This window comes from Hibiscus syriacus, unplaced genomic scaffold, assembly GCF_006381635.1.
Source record: "Hibiscus syriacus cultivar Baekdansim isolate YM2019G1 unplaced genomic scaffold, ASM638163v2 tig00006570_pilon, whole genome shotgun sequence".
Taxonomy (NCBI): domain Eukaryota; kingdom Viridiplantae; phylum Streptophyta; class Magnoliopsida; order Malvales; family Malvaceae; genus Hibiscus; species Hibiscus syriacus.
In genome coordinates this window covers 1023746-1044956 of record NW_024062102.1, presented here as the reverse complement: position 1 = coordinate 1044956, position 21211 = coordinate 1023746, and the positions used below count along the sequence as shown (strand labels likewise).

General features: G+C 33.4%; 1 pseudogene; it reads left to right on the top strand.

Annotated features, from left to right (window-relative positions):
* Positions 1-18656: 18656 nt before the first annotated feature.
* On the top strand, positions 18657-19827 carry LOC120200763 (annotated as a pseudogene).
* The last annotated feature ends 1384 nt before the right edge of the window (positions 19828-21211 follow it).

Here is a 21211-nt window from a genome sequence, read left to right as displayed (position 1 = left end):
GGAAAAGCTGATCCATCAGATGATGGATTTGAATCTTTGCTAAAATTTTGAAATTCCTGTCAAATATTCAACATGGATAAAATGAATGAAAATGCTCCTATTTTGCAAATGTCTAAATATGATGCATGAATGTTGATGCAATCTTCATTTGACTTCAAAATGGTGAACTCGGTTTTCCTCCACTTCATCATTTATTGCCAGGGTCACCTCTGGATATCAGTGTAGCAACTTATGCTATCAAGCTTGCATTTCTGAAGAACCATCTGATCAACTTGTATCTTTATGTATTCTTTGCTTCATGAAAGTCTCAGAAGAATTGTTTCATTTGTGGAACTCTTGTCGTAGTCATAATTATGACCTTAATGCCCCATTTTGTCTTGGATAAAACCAACTTTATTTGTTTGGACTTGTGTAGAAATCCCATAAAGTTTTCGTCTTTGAAAAGAGAATCTGTCATCTTTAAAAAGAGAATCTATCATCTTTGAAGAGTGTAGATGTAGATATGCCTGACTCAGCAGGGATTAATTAAGAGAGTAAAGTCTGTTCTGATTTGACTCTTGAAACATATCACAAGGAGGATTTATTCCAATTCCTTTCATGTCTCCACATCTAATTGGATCTCGAACAAAGCAACTCAAACCATATCATGTAAAGATGTTTAACAACAACCTATTGTTTGATCTTAGTTGGCTCCAATAGTTTCTTGTTGTTAAAATTTCTGCTTCCCTTCTGTGGAAAGAAATCTTCATCATATCTCATTTATAACCTTGGGGTTGAAGAAGACATGCTTTATCTTGGATCAATAAAGGAAAACCATATGAAAACAACACTGGTTCAACACCATAATCACTGGTTCGTAAAACATTTGACAACACATTCATCATCTCATGTGGCTTCTGCTTGGATTGCTGGTCAAGAAAATTCTTTGCACAGTGTTTAAAACTTTTGTATGATGTCACAAGACCATTTGAGAACAAAACTCCATGGGGATTCAAGTGTGATGTTGGTATGACCAAAAAGTTGGTCAATTTCTCAAGATATGCTAGTGTTGAATTGAATAGGAGACACTAACTGATCTTGATATCATATTGGGCAAAGACAAATGTGATACTGATCACGTTTTCTTCTATAATGATCTTTGTAGGAAGTAGAAACACATCAACTGTAGGATCCATGTACAGAAAGAGGTTCACGAAATTCTTGCTGCTGGGGATGAGACGCTCATGATAAAACCCAAAATGGAAAATCAGTTTATCTTGGCTGGTAATGATGACCCCAGTAAATAAAGGAAAGGGTAATATAATTAAGTCGAGCTTCTCTCTTCAATGTCATCAATTAAGCAAAAACTGATGTGAAAAATAGCTTCATAATCCCAGCAGTATGGTTGAAACAACTGCCAGAAATCTCAAAGAAATATTTTTAATTATCACTGATACAGAGAATGCAAAATTCAAAGCTGAGACCTTGAGGAACTGAACCCTGGATCGAGTAGTCTGCCTGGGGATCATCTTTATTCATGCAACCGTAATGTAGCTTAACAAAGAACATATTACCATGTGACATATGGTTAAGAAGATTAGGTATTTGAAAACATACTTGCTAAGTAAACATTTGTTCAACAACATGATCATAATGTAACTGCCTGATGAACGAAGCAATTATGTATAGTTAGCTCGGCTGTCACTGTTTCACCATTTTCATTTTTTACACCTTTCTGTCTCATTGGAAATATTTGTTCAAGACAATGATCTTGACACAGGATGTTGTGGGCCTTCAGCATGCCCCAACATTGGCTAATACAAGTGTTCAAAATGCATCAACAGTTCTGATTCTGATTGAAATGGGTTTTCAGCATGCCCCAGCATTTGCTGATAAATATTTGAATATTTCAAACATTTCTGATTCTGATTGAAAAGGGTTTTCAACATGCCCCAACATTGCTTCTTGTTGAGATGAGCCTCCAAGAATGCCCAAATATTCATATTGTTGTGAGCCTTCAAAATGCCCCAATATTCTATTTCTGGTTGAAATGGGTCCTCAAGATGTCCCACATGAAACATTTCTGTCTGAAATGGGCTTTCGAGATGCCTCAATATTCTGCTTCTAGTTGACTCTCAATGTCTGTTTGACTTGAATATCATGATCCCCACGAGGTCTAATTTTGACAATACACTGTTGTACTTGTGGCTTTATTCATGCCCCAAATCTGTTTATCTTGAATACTCTCATTCTGGTGTTACTGAACATCAATGTTGTCAAGTAACTGGAGAAATTCTCTTTATGTTGTCATAAACTTAAGAAGTATTCAATCATTCATTCCAGGTTGACACAGTGGCTTATCATCTTTCAGTGAAGGTCATCTCTGAAATATACTTTTCTGTGGGAGAGAAACCAATTTATGCGAACAGTAATCTGATGCAATAGCAAGACTACATATACAGTGGTACAGGCTCTTGAAAAATCCACACTCATGCAACATGTTGATTCTGATAATAACTCATCTGATTATGAAGCGATCTTTCAGGATGATTTCACAGATATTGATAGTTCTTCTGATATCGAGGAAATCCTGAATTCTGATTCTGATGAGGAGAATAAACTGTTATACTTGACAAAAATGGGATTCTCAGAGGCTGAGGCTTCAATAGCCATGGAGAGATGTGGTCCAGATTCATCAATTGCAGAGTTGACAGATTTTATATGTGCTGATCAAATGGCTAAGGCTGCTGACGTACTTCTTCCAGTAGAAGGTAGGAATTCATTATACAATGACCCCAATTACAAGCAAAGGCGAAACTTGGGCTATGATTTTTGAAAAGGAAGAAGCAGAGGAAGCTTGAAAAGAAGCTTCTTAATGAAGACGATCATGCAGTTCATCTTTTAATTCCAATGATTGGTTCTGGGGTTCCTACCGAACCAGATCAGAGAACTTAAAGAACACTTCCAGAAGATGCTATTGGGTCTCCTTATTTCTACTATGAGCAAATTCGTCTTTCAAATCCAATGATTGGTTTTGGGGTTCATACCAAATCAGATCAGATAACTCAAAGAACACTTCCAGAAGATGCTATTGGATCTCCTTATTTCTACTATGAGAACGTGGCACTTGCTCCAGTTAATGTTTGGACTGGAATATCACAATACTTATTCGATGTAGAGCCAGAATTTGTAGATTCAAAGCATTTTCATGCTGCTATACTGAAAAGGGGCTATATTCATAATCTGTCAATTGAGAACAGATTTCTTGTTTTCTCCACGCACTATACATGATATTTTTCCATTGACAAAGAAATGATGGCCTTCAAAGTTGAACTGTTTATAAACATGTACAGGAAGTGCCAAATTGACAGAAAAGATCTGTAAGGCTCTTGAAGCTTATGACAATGAGCCACCTTCGAGTGTCCAGAAGTATATTCTTGATGAGTGCTGAAAATGGAATCTGGTATGGGTTGAAAAGAATAAAATTGCTCCACTTGAATCTGATGAGGTGGAAATGCTTCTAGGTTTCCCTAAAAACCATACACAAGGATCTGTATAGAGACATGTTCCATGGTGGTATCTTTTGAAAACAGATGTGCAAGAATTGAATGATGATCGGTTGGAGCCATTGATGAGTAGTTTTGTCGAATTCGACCTTGTTGTAAGTGGCATCCAGCGTAACAACCTTACTGGAAGAAATAAACATTGTGATGGGCTTGAAGATTTTTGTTGGTGCATTTACTTGCAATGATTGCTACAACAAACGTCTCTTCTGCTGCTTCAATATATCCCACTCTTTTCGAATTATGGAACGGTTTAGTTGAAAGTAAAACTGGTTATCTCAACTTTTGGAATCCTGTACGGCATACAAATGTAGAATTTGTTCCAATGTCTTATTATGTGCCATAAGTCCTTAAATTCAAATTCAGTAATCTTCTGAAGGACATAATGGATATCATCTTGACAAAGAAATGATCGGCATAGAAGAAGTGCAATGATGTATCAAGACTTGAGCCAACATCACAGTATAACCAGAGTGCAGGTAGTGACTTGTTCATGGTTCTATGATGTAATCTTTAGAGAACATGAATGATGGCTGGGGAAAATAATTGTCTGGTGATGCTTATCGTCCTCAGCATGGGATAAACTATATCTTTCTGATGAGCTACTAATAATGTCATAGGAGAGTGTCACAAGTTCAATTCTCCATACTTTCTGGCTTCTTGGACCACTTGCCTTTAAAAATGTGAAGTGCTTCATTATTCTGGCCTCGTTCATTCTTTTTCTACAACATAGGTAGAATAAGCAACAGTTGTTTCAAGGACCTTCCTCATTTGAGACTGTCCTGTTTGAAATGTTTTTTTCTCCTTTCTTTATTAAGAATGAAAGAATTTTGTAAAGTATTATCCCTTTCAGGTTCACAATATAATCATAAACAATGAATTTAATGAATATCAAAAAATCAACTACATTTTTAAATCATTCAAAAATGATAGCCCTATGGCAAGTGTCAAAATTATGACTGATTTGAGGTATAGGTTGATTTGTAAAGTAGGTTCTTTCAAGTTGGTTCAGTATGTCACTTCTTTGGTTCTAAGATGTTATTTAAAAATTTATATCTTGAACCCACCTTTTATCATTTTTCATATCATGCATTAAAGATTTTAAAAACCAATTTTACAAATAAAAATCAATCTTGGGAGGCGGAATGAATTCTAAAGATATCCTCTTTTATTAGAAATCCATGTATGATTAGAATGAACTTTTCAGGTAGTACGAAGGCCATGGCTTATAGTTACAAAAGAAAGGGATAAAAAAGGCCCAAATAAGTGTTAAGGGTAATCAAACCAAGGATCATTCATTCTGATGCCATCAATCTTGCATTGCTTAACTGGATCTGCTTATTGGGGATTTTCCATTATTTGGATCCCTCTAGACTGCCAAATTTTGGATTCATTTCCAATTTCTCATATCTTCAGCATTTCTTGCTCTCTTGTTCGTACTTGATCAACTTGTAACTTGAGGCTCAATAAGTCACCCATCTTGATTCAATTTTCCTTTTTCTTCTTTTTTTTTCCTTCTTTTTTTTCTTCTTTCTTTGCTGGATGAGTATAATATTTCAATTGCTTTGAGCACCTCCTTTTCCTTTTGCATTTTGGAGGTTTTCCATTATTCTTGATTGGATTGATCTTCAAGCACTCTGTATTTGACATACTTTGAAGTTCAAAACTTTCATGACTTCATGGAAACTTGTCTTCGTAATAAAACTGTATTGACAATCTTTATTCTTGTGAGCCAATATCCTTTACCTTGCCCCCCAATGTAGAGGGTGATCCTTGGTTAGGGTTGAATTAGAAGAAAAATTATTCAGGCTCAATGGGGACAACAAAGGATATATATATATATTAAAGGATAAATGAAACAATGCCGTTCATCATTTCATACACAGAAACCTTTGTAAAAAGAGGTATCCACAGGGGATGAATATTCAAGATTAAATTTATTTACATGAAAAATGTAATTAATGCATGATATATATTTATTTCAATCAATCAATTTCCCCTTCTTCTTTGAGTATGCCCTAATCACTCGAAATTATCATCAATGAGTTGGTCCATGATGCCTCATCTCGTCTCTTCTTGCAGTAAAATTCACGAATAATTGAAAGTTTGGTTCTTTTGAGGTCTTTTGGTTTATGATGGTTTTGTGTTTGGAAGGACAAATGTGTGACTTTTAAAGTCATGTATATGGTGGAAGTGATAATATCATAAACCAACCAACTCTATCCGAGAAGGTAAACATCTAGAGTTGATGTCTCAAAAACAAGTAGAGACATTTCTTCATAATCTTAGATAAATGTAGTGTCAGGATTTGGTTTTGGTAAGGGTCGAGTAATTGGATGGGATATTGAAGATATAATTTTACCACTTGCCAATAGATCTATAACTCTTGAAAAATTAAAAGAATATTTAATCTACTTGATACTCAATAATCTCAAGATTAAAATTTGACTCCTTGCTCATAACCATAAAAGAAACACATATTTATTTATTGCACAAAAGGAAAGGAACAAAAACATATTCAAACAAGATGCTGAAAATATAAAGTACTACAGTGGTAGATAACACTTCCATTTGTTTATGCATCATTACTCATCTATTATTGGGTGTGTACTTGGCCCAGGATTTTTATCCTTATTTCCCCCCCATTCCTTGATCGTTTCTTGTGTCAAGACTCCCTTGTCGACGAGCGTCTCTATTTCCTTTAACAGTGACCAACAATTCCCTGTTGAATGTCCAGATATTCCCAAGTGAAAATTACAGAAGCTATTTTGATCATAACAATGGGCATAAGGCTTTGGTGACATCTTCACCAATCTTGGTGTAATGTATTGACTTTTAACCAAATGAGGGTACAGGTATGAGATAGATTCTTGAAACACCTTCAGAGTTTTTCTCGCTCGCGAGGCTATCACCTTCTTTGATCGTTCTGAACGACTGAATGCTCTCATATTATCGAGGGGGTTCTGGATGCTCATTTCAGCTATAACTGGGGTAGTATTAACCAGACTCCTTAAGTTTCCCCTTGCCTTACTGGTTTTCAGAAAATCTGATATAGGTATCTGAGGTGTCTTCTGGGTTATATCTGCCTCATTCTTTCTTAGACCTATAGGCTAATCTCGAATTACATCCATGGGAGCCTTTTGATTTCTTTTCCCATTTTCTTGTGCCTGATATTCTTCGTAGGATTTGGTTATATTAGTTTCTGTTGCAACAATGGTTTCTGAACATTGAACCTTAACCCCTTCTTTTATCTTGTATTTTTGAATTGTTTGCTCTAAAGGATCTTGGAAATTTCCCTCAAGGTTACCAGGAACCTTAGCTGAACAATTTGAAATTCCAGTCTGATTTATCCAAGGAACCTCCTTATAGGTCCAATTCTCATTTGGAGGCCACTGTGGTGGAACAAGTCGTGGAGTAGTTAATCTGGCTGAGAGCATTTTTTAATGCAGTTTTTCACTCGAACAATGGAAGGGAGGAAATTGAACCCTGCACATTCTTTTTCTTCTTGACCACTTTATAAGGTTTGACACCATGTTTAACTGAATAAGACCTCATTGTATTAACCCCAGCTTCTTTCTTGACTTTAGTATTGTCAGAGCCTCTTATCTTGCCATTCTTGATAGCCATTTCGATGATTTCTCCACTTATGATGATGTCAGAGAAATTATTAGGGACAACCCCTATCATGTGATTAACATAAGGAAATTTTAATGTGCTGATGAACAAAGTAGTGAACTCTTTTTCAGTCAATGGTGGATGTACTTGAGAAGCAACGTCTTTCCATTGTGAATATTGTCGAAAGCTTTCATTGCACTTCATATTCATGCTTTGCAACATTGTTCAACCAGGGGCCATATCAGTCATGTGCTTGTATTGACCCAAAAAAGCTTGAGCTAAATCCCTCCAAGGACGTATTTGAGTACGTTTTAGCTGATTATACCATATGGATGCAGACTCAGATAAACTGTCTTGGAAACAGTGGATCAACAATTTTTCATTCTCTACATAGACAGTCATACGACGACAATACATAGTGATATGATATGAAGGGCATGTAGTCCCATTATACTTCTCAAAATCTGGAACCTTGAACTTTGGTGGAATAACCAGGCCAGGGACCAAACTTAGTTCTTTGGCGTCAAACCCATAAAATGTCTCAACTGTCTCTATAGATTTTATCACCTCTTCTATATTTTCCAGTAGTTGAGTGAATTTTTCCTTCTCAACTGATTGTTTAGGTCAAGGACCTCATTACAAAATTCATCAGGCTTCAACTCAGAAGTAGTAGGACAATCAGTGGGGAACGATGCTCCAGCTGATATGGTGAGTTCTTAACAGCAAAATAAATTGGTGACTGAATTTCCTGGGGTACAGGTGAACTCAGGAATATGAACGGTGTAACACCCAAAGAATTTGTGGGTTTTCAACAAGACTCTTTCCAGCAGTTAAATGCTTATCAATCATTTCTTTCATATTGTTCAGTAGATCGATCTGAGAATTAGCTTCGATTTGTGCCAACTTGCTCCTCAATTCCTCTTGTATTTCTTTCTGCTTTATCTCAAATTTGGCTAGCCTATCTTCAGTTTCTTTAGACATTTTTCTTGTGTCGTGCTGAGCATTCTTGCTTCAAGGAAAAACCAAGATCACTTCGTTTGAAATCCTTATTTTAATGAATGAATGTTTTAATGTATTATGACATAAAAAATGCAAAGATGCCAAATGCAAATGTAAATATGTGAATGTAATAACAAGAATACAAATTGTGCAATACAAATGCAAAGATGCCAAATGTAAATATGCAAATGTAAATGTAAATTATTTCAAATACCAGAATAGGACATCCAGTTATATTAAGACTGCCCTTTTCTTGATATTGAAATAAATAACATTATTATTAATTAAATATGTTTTAATGCATGATGTAAATTTAAATATGTAAATGTAAATACAAACGTAAAAATGTATAAATGCAAAATACAAATGTATGTATGAAAAGGTGTTACTCAAGAGTGATCATCTTAGAACAGATTTCATTGAACGCAAAAGTTTCGGTACATCAAACAAAACTTTACATGTAGGGATATATTTCATTCCTAACTTCTCCAAAGCCAAATTAGTCTATCAACTTAAGGGACATATTGTTTGTCTGGACTGCAACCTCTTCCATGACATTCTCTTTCATTTTCTGTCACTTCTCGGAGTTGCTCATTTTCCCTTGTAAGAGATCTTTTCTATCCAAGAAGTTCTTGAACAAGATCTTCATATATGTTGCAGTTCTTTTTCAGCTTGGTGACCCCTGTTATCCATTCTTCTGGGGTACTTCCTAGGCCAGCATTTTGAAAGGTTTGACTGATCTTATGAAAATCTTCATGCATGGTTTTCATTTATGTGCTCAATTTCTCGTTTTGGTAGTTCAAATCCTTCAAATAACATGCTTGAGCTTCATAAAAATCTCCACTACTCTGAATGTCCCGACTGATACTCTTACCATAGACTGCTTTTGGTATCAATCTGGCAGAATCTTTATGGATTACTTTTGGTATTAATATAACCGGTTCTCTGTGTGCAGAACTTCCCTCGATCCTCGTAGTTTCTTCAGGATGTCTTTCCTTGGTCGTATCATATTTTGTTTGATCATAAAACTTTTTGTCCATTTACGATTTCTTTCCAATATGATGAACAGTCTTTCAAGCCAACACCTTTTGGTTATGTCATGATCATGTAATGCAAACAAAAGAAATCAATATGAACATATTAGAGCAATGTAATATGCATGAAAAAAAATAGAATAGTTAGTACTAACTAAAAAAATCTATTTATCAATGTATAAATCTTAACCTCATGTTTTCTAGTTCCATGATTTGTTTGGAAAATTTAACCTAACCGCATGATTTCTAGTTCGCATACATTTATTCAGGAAAAAGAAAAGGAAATAAAATAAATTAAAAGCTAAAGCTTATTTCTCCTTTGTGTATACCTACTGGTATGGTTTCAGATCGAGAGAGTTTCTAGGGTTTATTATATGCAGGTTTTCAGTTCTAGGAGTAAAGGTACTCGAACTGTCCTTGTTGATGCCCCCTTGGGCTATCAACCCTCAATCCTAGTCCATCACAGACTAAAGTGGATCGAGTTCAATTCGAGGGGATACACTTCTCTATGCCTGACACGGAGAATAAATTCTCACGAAGACATAGAACATATGAACCCCGAAAGTTACTTGCTAGGTCTGACACGGAGAATAAATTCTCACGAAGACGTCGCTTTCACTCCCACTTAAAAGGGACAAACTCAAATTATAGAGCTTTATGTTATGCAATGCAAGTGTTGTGTGTGAGGAGAAATGTTCAAACCTTTGACAGAAAAATAAATAATGAAATAAAATATTTGCAAGTAAAATGACATAATAATAAAAATAGTAAGTATAAAAAATTTGAAAATAAAGAATTATAAATTAAATATATAAATTTTTAATTTATAATTAATAGAGACAATTTATAATTGATTTTAAAAGTTTGACGTTCCCCAGTGGAGTCGCCAAGCTATCGTAACCGGTTTTCGTCCGGGTACGAAATTTTTATTTGGCGTGAAAAGTGATGTGAATAAATGGTTTTGAAAATAATTTGGGAGTCGACATCGGCCTTTTGGGTCAGGTAGGTCGAATACCTAAAAAATATCTTTTAAAAGAGTTTTTAAGAAAACATCAATTAAAAGATAAACGGATCTGCATTTTAACCAAAAATTCATTCTTTTTAATAATAAAAAGAGATTCGTGGTCGGTTACGTTTAGGGAAGGATTAGCACCCCTACAACGCCCAAAATTGGTACTTTTTAATTATACATTGTCTCTATTATTAGAAATTTAAGAATTCAAATATATTTAATTCATAATTATGTTATTTCAAATAATTTTAAGAAAATATATTAATTAATATGTATAAATAAGATAAAAATATCAGAAAAGGGCTTCTAGGTGCTTTAAGACAGCTCCTTTCTTCGATATTAAAAAATAAATAAATAACTAAAAAAACATTTTTTTTTTAAAATAATTAATATATAATTTATAAAAATAGGATATTTATTTATTTATGAATATCAAAAAAGAATTTCTAGGTGCTTTAAGACAGCTTTTTTTTATATTAATAAATAAATATTGAAAATGTAATAATTTTTCCTAAAAATAATAAAAATATTTAAATTTCATAATATTAATTATTTAAAATACCAAAATAGGACATCCAATTATATTAAGACTGCCATTTTCTTTAATATTGTAAATAAATAAATATTAATAAAATATATTTATATAATTAAAAATAATGATAAATAGAATAATAATAAATTAGATATAAATGATAAAAAAATTAAAATTACAGAATAAAATATTAGAATTAAATACTAATTCAAAATATTGAAGAAATCTATGTCCTAACCTCATAATTTAACCTTAACTATTTATTTGGGATTAAAATGTTTAATTAATAAATTAAAGGGCCTAATTCGAAGTATGATAAACTACTATGTATTAATAGTATAATTTAACCTATTTAATTAAATGGATAAAATAAAATTATTAAAATTAATATGGGCTAAAAGGTTATTTTATCTTAAATATAAAAAACCTGGTAATGACTAAATATAATAGAATAAAATTAGAAGACAAAATTAAATGTCCAGAAAAACAATTCTGGTGACTAAATTGAAAAGATTACAAACTAGGATGACTACGCGTGTGGTTTAGCCATTAGTGAAATTACGCCCAGGCCCCTCATCAAAACGGTATCGTTTCGATGAGGGTACAAATACCCTAAAACCGACCTTCAAAGGCCATTTCTCTCTTTTTTTTCTAATTCTCTCTCTTATGAGAGAATTCTCTCATTTCTCTCTATATTTCCCTCGTCTGAGGGAATTCTGGGAGCCACCGGCAGCTATACGCCGCCACGAGCTCCACCGCCGGCCACCACCACCGGTGGCCGGAAATTCCCAAATTATCCTAGATTACAAATCTCGACCTCCTAAGGCCGAATACAGTCTCTGTTTTCTTTAAAAAGCTCTTAATCGGAGCAAATCTACAGTTTATACCTCCGGTTTTCGAGTGCTTTAGAGGCGTATGGTGGCGAGTGGAGGCTTCGACGATGTTGGTAAGTCTCTTCCCGTTCTCTCGTTTATTTTTCGTTTCTTGGTTTGCTGGTTGTTGGTCTCCTCTTTTTCTTCTCTGTTTTCTGTCCTCTCTCTTTTTTTTTCTGCTCTCTGTCTCTGTATCTTGGTTGCTCCCCTCTGTCTTTTTTTGTTTGCAGGGAACCAGTGGCTTTTATAGCCACCACGAGGTTCGTCTCGGACCGGTCACAAAGGGGTGACCTTTGGTGAGTCACCGGACTATGGTGGTGACTCACCATAGGGCTTCGACATGGGGCATTGACGAGGCACTTCTGGAGTCTTCAACGGGGCGTGGCTGAAGCTGGAACGTTGGTGTGGCGGTGGAGTCTTCTGGAAGAGACAGCTGGTGAGGTGATGGACGGTTGTCGTTGTTGGAGAGCTGCTGAAACGTGGAGGGGACAACTGGCTTCTGGAGCTGCTGGAATGTGCAACGTGGAGGGGCTGTTGGAATGAAGAGGTAAAAATGGTGATTACAGTGTTAATAAGGGGGTGTTGCGTTGGGTTGGTGCTTGAAGGTGAAGAGAAATGAGAAGAGGATGATTGGAGCACTTCAGTCATTGTGTTTTCTTTCTTGGTGACATGAATTTGCAGCCAAGAAACAAGCATTTTTTAATGTGAAAATCGGGTTTCGGGGGGGGGGACAAAACACTTAATGGGATTCAAGGAAAGAACAAGCAACTATCATCATTTTCTTCTCTTTTTTTGGATTGAGGATTCAATAAGCGATGTTAGAAGATACAGAGGGAGGGAGGTGGAAGAAATGGAGAGAAAAATAAGATGCGCATTCTATTCAGTATAACAACATCTAGAGGGGGTTGGTTCTCTACAGTTGAACTATCTTTTTGTTTCGTTCTAATAGCCAATGAAACATTGCCATCTCAGCATTCCATGATGAATATTATAATACAAAACAAAGTACAACGAAAATTTTAATTTCTTTGGAAAATTTGGTTAAAAATAAATAATGATATATTATTATAAAATTTTAGAATTAAATTATTTTAAATTTAGTCATAATGATATTTGTTAAAATATATATAATTCATGTATCACGTATTAAAAAAAACATAAATCCAACTTATTCTGACAGGACTCTCAGTTTAACTGTATCATGCCAGAAAATGGTGCCACCAGTTACCAACCAAATGTCGTCCAGTTGACCCGTTGTGATTGAGCTGGGCGAGAAAATGGTTAACTTCATTAACTTGTATTTCTTCTGATGAGTGAAAGCATTATATTCCAGGATTTAAGATTTATATTTTAAAAAATAATATTTATTTCAAGACAACATTTGTGTTTATTTTAAAATTAGATAAATTAAATTTGATATCTTTTTTATTTAATTTTTTTAAAAAAAATTATTAATTTTAAAATTAAAAAATATTTCGATACTTCAATTTTAAATTTTGTATTAATAATTTAATAAGAAGACATTATTTAACTTATAAAATTTGATTTGATTAAAAAAAATGGAAACTGTACTTCAAATAACCTTATTAAAAGGGGCGGCCTCCTTTGGTGCCTTTTTCAACGACTGGATGAACAGCCTAAAAGAAGCAAGCAAAGAATCTTGGAGCGAAGCTGGCCGTTGGGGTGAACTGTTTCAAATTTAAACCCAACTTTGCGGCCATCTTTCGGCTGATGGCTGCCTTTTGGGCCTTTTCTTAAGTGATCGTTAACCCCCAACGGGATGATTTTGCACATTCATGCGCTTGTTAATTTTGGATACAATCATATATATAATGTAAAACTAATAATTTTAAACTAATTTATAGTCATTAGATTTAAATAAACAAATAACTTAGATTTAATTAAACTTAATATCTTAAATTTTTTTCTCAACTCACGTAAAATAATGTCTCCGGAGTTTCTACTCTTTTATAGGGAACTATCCTTCAACTCGAAATGAACATTAATTACCGATGTTTAGCACCGTCATCGCAAGCTCAAGCCATCGCTAGAGGCCAAATGGAGCTTATGGAAATGGTTAATAGAATGTGCGAGTCTTGTTTCGAACTCACTTTGAAAGATCTTGTGGAGCATCAGGATAATGATGTTGAACCGAAACAGGAGTGTTGTGTTGAAGGGAGAAGTGTTATCAATGAAGATACATACAACAAAGAGAAGGGGAAGAATAAGAAGAATCAGAAACCATAAATCAATAGAAGTAGGATCGTAGATAATGAAGGGTTTCTTCCGAAAATGGTTTCCATTTTCCTTGGGGTCAAAGAGGAAGATGAAGAGCGATGCGAATAATTTAGTAAATATAATATGATAAAAAAATATAGGTAAACTAAATGATTTAACACGCATGAAAAGAATTAAGAAGTCCAGAAAATAATATAAAATTTTGCTGTTAACATATAAGCAATATCAAAGTATTCTGTTGAAATATATCCTTTGAAACAATCGGCATAACAAAAACAATTACATAGAAGAATAACACAGAAGTCCCAAAAATATAAATTTGCTGTTAACATATAAGCAATATCAAAGTATTCTGTTGAAATATATCCTTTGAAACAATCGGCATAAATGTTAACATATAAGCAATATCAAAGTATTCTGTTGAAATATATCCTTTGAAACAATCGGCATAACAAAAACAATTACATAGAAGAATAACACTTAATCAAACTTTCAAACTCTTTTAGTGTATTAACTTTCTATAACTTCCACACGTTTTTCAAAAAAAAATCATGGAGCTAAAAGAGGGATGCGAATGAAAGATTAAACATAAAAATGGAGAATAAAAAATAAATATTTTAAACAAATGCATAGTTATTGATAGGTAGAAATAATGGGCACCCAAAAAAAAGACTCAATGAGACGTGTGTAGACACTCGTTTTTGTTTGGGTTATTATTATTATTATTATTATTATTATTATTATTATTATTATTTTAATTTACATTTTACATATTCTGGCAGGCCAAGCCCAACCAGTGATCCAACCCAACAGACAGCACCCAACCCACACCCGGCTTAGCAGCCGATCCGACTCAATCCAGCTACGACCCGAAGACCGAAATATGTCCCGATCCAGGCCCAACACCCAAACCCGCTAAGTTTTCATAATCTTCTGCCCAATGTCGCCTCACTCACAGTTGTTGGTTAAGGTTTGATCCAACGATCCAAGATGCTCCAGCTTAGGATTTTACCCTAACACCAGCTCAGCCCCGCCGCTCAAGCCGATCCTCACTCTCATCGACCGCCTCTAACTCCGCCATTGACAAACTGCACCAAACAGTGACAACATATCAATCAACGATAAAAAATGACAGCAAATCAAAAAATATGGAAACAAAATCCATAAGATATCCCGAGGATATCTACCATGTCACAGAGCAGAATAGGGGTACTCATACCCTAGGAATCGGGAACCACGCAAGACCAAAAAATAAAAGCAAGGAAGATAGAGAAGAAGAAAAATGAGGAAAAACCATTTGGGATCAGAGGGAACATTCGGGGGGGAAACGAGAGAGGGGAACCATTATAAACAAAAATAATAATAACCAGAGAGAGCTTTCGAAAAAAAGAAATAACAAGGAAAAAAGAGAGAAACATTTCGGAAAAAAAAGGAATTGTGAGGCAAGAACCTAGAAAACTCACCTTTCACGCAGATCTTATAGTTGTGGCCTCACCGGAGTTCGAAGAACCCCATCACCGAAGGTAAAGAGCCTTTTTTTCCCTAGATATAGGGCTCTAGGGGAGGTTTTAAGTTGGGAAGGGCTAGGAAATAGGTTGGGGTGACGAGAAGAAGGTTTTGGGAGTTTTTTACTCCCTCCGGCCACCGTGGAACGGAGCAGATGAACGGCGGTTGCCTTTCCCCGACGAGGGGAAGTTGAGAGAGGTTAAGGCTCTCTCTCTCTTTCTCTGTTTTTAGAAATGATGCAAATGAGGGAATGAGAGAAGAAGCTTCGATTTTGGCCTTAAATATCACACATAGAATGACATCGTTCTGAAAGGGGGTTTCAGCGTGTTTTAGGTTATGTGTAAATAGATGTTTAGTCCTTGCTTCTTTGTAATCTCGCCTTTTAGTCGTTTAATGAAAATTTTCATTATTCTCCTTCGAGCACTTACATTTAAGTCACTAGTTTGTTTATATTTGACTTTGGTCACAATATTTGTGATTATTTCATTTTAGTCACTGATTTAATGTATTGTGTATTTTTGCTAATATTCAAATTTGACCTTGTGGTTTATGCATGTTTCGTTTTGGTCAATGTTTTAATATTGTTGTATTTAGGATTAATTATTATTTGCCCCTTTATGTTTCTGGTTTGTTTCATTACAGTCCTTAATGTTGTTAATGGATTATTTTCATTTCCAGTACCTGTATTATTTAATATTTTTTATCTTGGCTCTAGATTGTTTGTAATTATTGTTTATCTCCTTCCAGTTTTTGTTTTTTCCATTTTGGTCCTTGGAATTATCAAATGTTTTATTTTTGTCCATTGTATTTTGGTTTGTAATATTCATTTGTTTTTATTTCAGTCCCTTATGCATGTACATATTTTACATATTATGTAGTCATTTGTATTATATTAATTAAATATTATTAGCTTTATTTATTATAAAGATTTTATTTCACCTATGTCCATTCACATTTGTTTTTATTGTATGCCTTTATCTATAAATATTATTCGAATATTTTCAAGAATTGCATTTGTAGAACGGGTGTGGAAAGAATTACTTAATCGAAGTGTTACAATCTGATACGACGTTCGAACAAAATGAGAGCTTGAAATGAATCAAAGCTATTTTAGTGCTAATTAATCAGTTTTAATTCAAATGATGCAATGAGTATTGTTCTAAACAGCAATTTATTTTATTTCATTCAAATGTCGATATTCATTTTAGATTTGATTTGTGTTTTTTAATCGATGAGGAGGGAATATTCTCTTAAAGATAAGAAATAGGCGAATAGCTTTCCCGATGGAGGATTGCTAATTTCGATATTTCTTTTCAAGTTAAAGAATTTTCCCTAATAATATGAATAATTCGAAGCAACTCAATAAATATATCATATTTTAACTTTATATTAGATTCATGATTTCCACCATTACGACAAAGTGTAAGTGATTTAGTACAAATTTTGGACGCTATGAGAATGTTAATCCTTCCCCACGCGTAACCAACTCCCGGACTCGTAAATCGAATTTTTTGGTAAACGCATACCAATTTTTGTCTTAAAAAATAATTTTTCCTTAAAATTATTTTAAAAGACGTTTTACGGTATTCGACCTACCTAATCCAAAGGTCGATGGCGACTCCTTTCAATTTTATACAAATTAATTCATAAATCCCCAATTTTTCAAAATAAAAGTCATATTTTTTTTAAAACTTAATTGTTTTCTAAAAAATGGTTATGACAACGAGGATAAGTTTTTTTCTATCTGAAAAGTAAAGAGGGATGGTGAAGATGAGATTCACGGTAAAATGAAAAAATATATATTTTATTGTGAGTTGGGAAAATATTTATTTATGGATTATAAATTTTAATTAAATTTTAATAATTTATTTATTTAAATTTAATTATTATAAATTAATATAAAACTGATTAATTGTATATAATGTAAGTGAATGATATCTCCATATATATATATATATATATATATATATATATATATATATATTGTTCTATGTGGATGTTGTTATGGAATTCAGGTTAATTTCCACTAATAATAACAAATTCAACTTGAAAACTATTATCTAGGTGACTAGTGTGAAAATGATTGTACTAAAAATCACCCCAAGGTATATTCCCAAGAAAAAGGAGGGGTCATAATGGTCCCTCTTAAAACCCAATTTCCTTAGACAAAACTACCAAGACAAGTAATTTTAATAGGACAATAATTAATAACAACTATACCCGACAATAGCTATTAAATAGACATAAAAGATAACACCAAAATTTAACGAGGTTAGGCCAAAATTATACCTACCCTCCTCGAACACTACTAAAATAATATTTCACTAATAGAGGAAATATTACAAAGAGAGAGAAAGAGTACAAATAGCCTTTAATATAGAATAATGCTTATATTTGTGGGATGCTTAACTAAGGAGGAGGATGGCTCTATTTATAACAAAAGAATTTTCATTTCAATCAGGGGGTGGTGACACGTGTCACCACCTGATTGGTTATAAAATCACTTAACTAAATAATTTAAAATTCATAAATAAAACCTTCCAATCATGTGTTGAAATGTGTTATGTTCTAATTGGATAGTTAAATTTATTTAATTGAATTAAAATAGTGACTAAATTGATAAAATATGTAAATATAAGACCAGTGGTCTGATTGAATCAATTAAAAAGTTTGATGGTCGAATTGAAACAAAAATAGTTTGGTGGCAAGATCGATTAATGGTCATAGTTTGGTGGTCTCCCGTGTAGTTTACCCAATAAATTAACACAAATTAAATAAAATTTTAATTATATCGTGAGAAAATTATTATCATTAAAATAAGATCGTTATAATTGATGTAATACTTTTATTTTTTAATATTATAATTTTAGTAACCTATCATGATTCGTACTTTGTGATGGTTTATGGGAAATGATCAATTCATAAGATTATTATATTTTAATTATTATATACTCTTTTTATTAAGATTGTAATTTCATTCCATTTTATTTTTTTTTTTAATAAAATTAATTGTTGCAATTAGTTAAAAAAAATAGCAAAATGAAAAAAATCCAGATATATAGAGATATTTTATTAACTCAAAGGAACCACTGTCTTTTAGATATGATGGCATCTCTTGTACCTAGAACTCGTCATTTTCAATTTTGGGACAATATTGAGTCTTGGGAAAAGGGGATTTAATTTTGGGAGCAAGGCAATATTAGTGAATAACCCCAAAGTGCACGAAGGACAAGAAACAAAAGGCGGAGCCGACAACAAAGATGAGGTGAAGCATTAAGGAATTTCCGTAGTATTCATACCATTTCCATGTTAAAGCTCACGAAAACTCAAACCTCTCTTATAGCAAACCATGAGAGATTTTGTCTTTTACCTCTTTCTCAACTTGCTGCAATTGCAGATACTCGACACAGTTCTCTTATATCCCAAATTCATGCTAGACTTATTCATGATTATATTTGTACAATGAAGTTTAGTTTGGATGTGATATTGGGTACTGCGATGGTTGATATGTATGCAAAGTGTGGGAGTGTCGATCTTGCGAGGTAAATATTCGATGGGATGCGGGAGAAAAAAAATGTAATTTTATGGGTACCATGGACAAGGCAAGAAATCGCTTGATCTGTTTCAGATGATGTCGAGTTGAGGGATAATGCCAAATAAGATAACCTTTGTTTCTCTTTTATATGCTTGTAGTCAAGCTGGTTTGGTCGATAAGGGTCTCAAGATTTTCGACATCATGTGGGACGAATATGGTGTAAGACCAGATGTGAAGCATTGTACTTGCATGGTTGATCTCTTAGGCCGAGCTGGGAGGCTCAACGAGGCCTTGAAGTTAATAGAGAACATGACAGTTGAGAAAGATGGTGGACTATGGAGTGCTTTGCTGGCGGCATGTAGAATCCATAAGCATGTAGAGTTGGCAGAATGGGCTGCAAAATCACTTCTCGAAATTCAGCCACAGAATCCGGGCCACTATGCGTTACTCTCCAACATTTATGCGAATGCCGGTAGGTGGGAAGATATGGCGAAAATTAGGAACCTGATGACGAAAAGGAACTTGAAAAAGATCCCGGGTTGGACTTGGATTGAGGTGGATAACAAGATTCATCAGTTTAATGTTGGGGACAAGTCTCATCCTCTGTCAAAGGAGATCCATGGGTTGCTGAAGAGTCTGATCGAGAAACTAGAATTAACTGGTTATGTTCCAGATACGAATTTTGTGTTACATGATGTCAACGAGGAAGTTAAGGTTGGAATGTTGTATACACACAGTGAAAAGCTGACTACTGCATTTGGTCTTATTGCCACACCTGAGGGAACTCCTATCAGGATTACAACGAACCTTAGAGTTTGAGGTGATTGCCATACATCTATTAAGTTTGTATCGGCTGTTACAAAGAGGACGATTATCGTCCGAGATGCGAATTGGTTTCGTCACTTCAATGAAGGGGCTTGTTCATGTGGGGATTACTGGTAATTGGCCATTTAGTTTTCAACCTACAGGGCTTTTGAGGTTAGGAAAGCCAGCCTGTCCCTCGTTTCGACGACGACGTAAATGTTTCGGATTGGATAACAACAAACATTAGAATGAGATTGTTGCCAAGTCAGTTAAGATTGAAGTATCAACGGTTTCAGAAGATGGACTCTTTTATATCCAAGTCTCTAGGCACGCTGAAAGAACCCTCACTTAAATCTTTTGCCTTCAACGGAATTGGACTAAATGTGTATTTCTGTATTCTTACATTAATTTCTTACTTTCTAAGTTGAATAATATTGTTTTTTTGTTAAATAATAAATTATTAATAATAAAAGATTATGCTTGATTTTATTTTATTTTATTTTAAGGGGTTATAGCGAGGAGGTTATCCATTATAACTGATATTCTATTTACATGTTATCCACCAAAATTTTAATAGAAAATATTTTATTTTTATCATTTCAGTTAATTTGTTTTCATATAAAAAAATTCAACAATAATAAATAAAATACTTAATCATACATTTAAAACATCTAATTGTTCTTTTCAACAAAAAAAAAACTAATTGTTACTATTTTTAGAATTCGCTTTAACTTTTGTTTATCTTTCTATATTTATAAAAATAATTTATGATTTGAAATAATTTTATAATTCTTCTAAGTATTTTTTCCTATTTATTTCTAATTTTCATATTTTTAAGAAAACAAATTTAATGGCAGTTAGTGTAATCTAGAATTTGAGTGAAACAACAATTCCAAATTTAATGTTAAGTAAACTACTTGTAATTTCAAATAAATCTCTATCCTATTTGAATTATGTATCTTACTCCAACCCCTATATAAATCAATGCCATACTCTCATTTTACTCATTCATATATATTCTTTTAACTTTTGTTTTTCAAACTTCAATTGACGATGAAGTTTTCAGATTTTCTGTTGAGTTATTTTATTTTCGGTTGTTTCTGTCTGATAAGTAACAATGGAGTGGAAGCATCTCATAAGATTTACGAAGGTTTACAATCTAAAAAAATTCTTTTAAATTTTTTATCTAAATCGACATAGGTTGGTTGGTTGGTTTCATTGGTTTGATAATTTACTAAATTATTTGTATATTATGTAAGTTAGAATATTATTAAATAAATGATATTGTTAGAAAAATTTTCAGATATGTTTAATTGTAAAATAAATTTTATAAATTCCAGATATGTTTAATCTAAACATTTTTAATATTTTTTATAAAAATATATGAATAAAATTTGAGCAATTTTGAAGTCATATACACACATATATATATATATATATATATATATTGAAGGTCTTCGTATTTATTTAAATAATTTTATTTATTTTAATTTTGTCATTTTATCACTATTTATACATACAC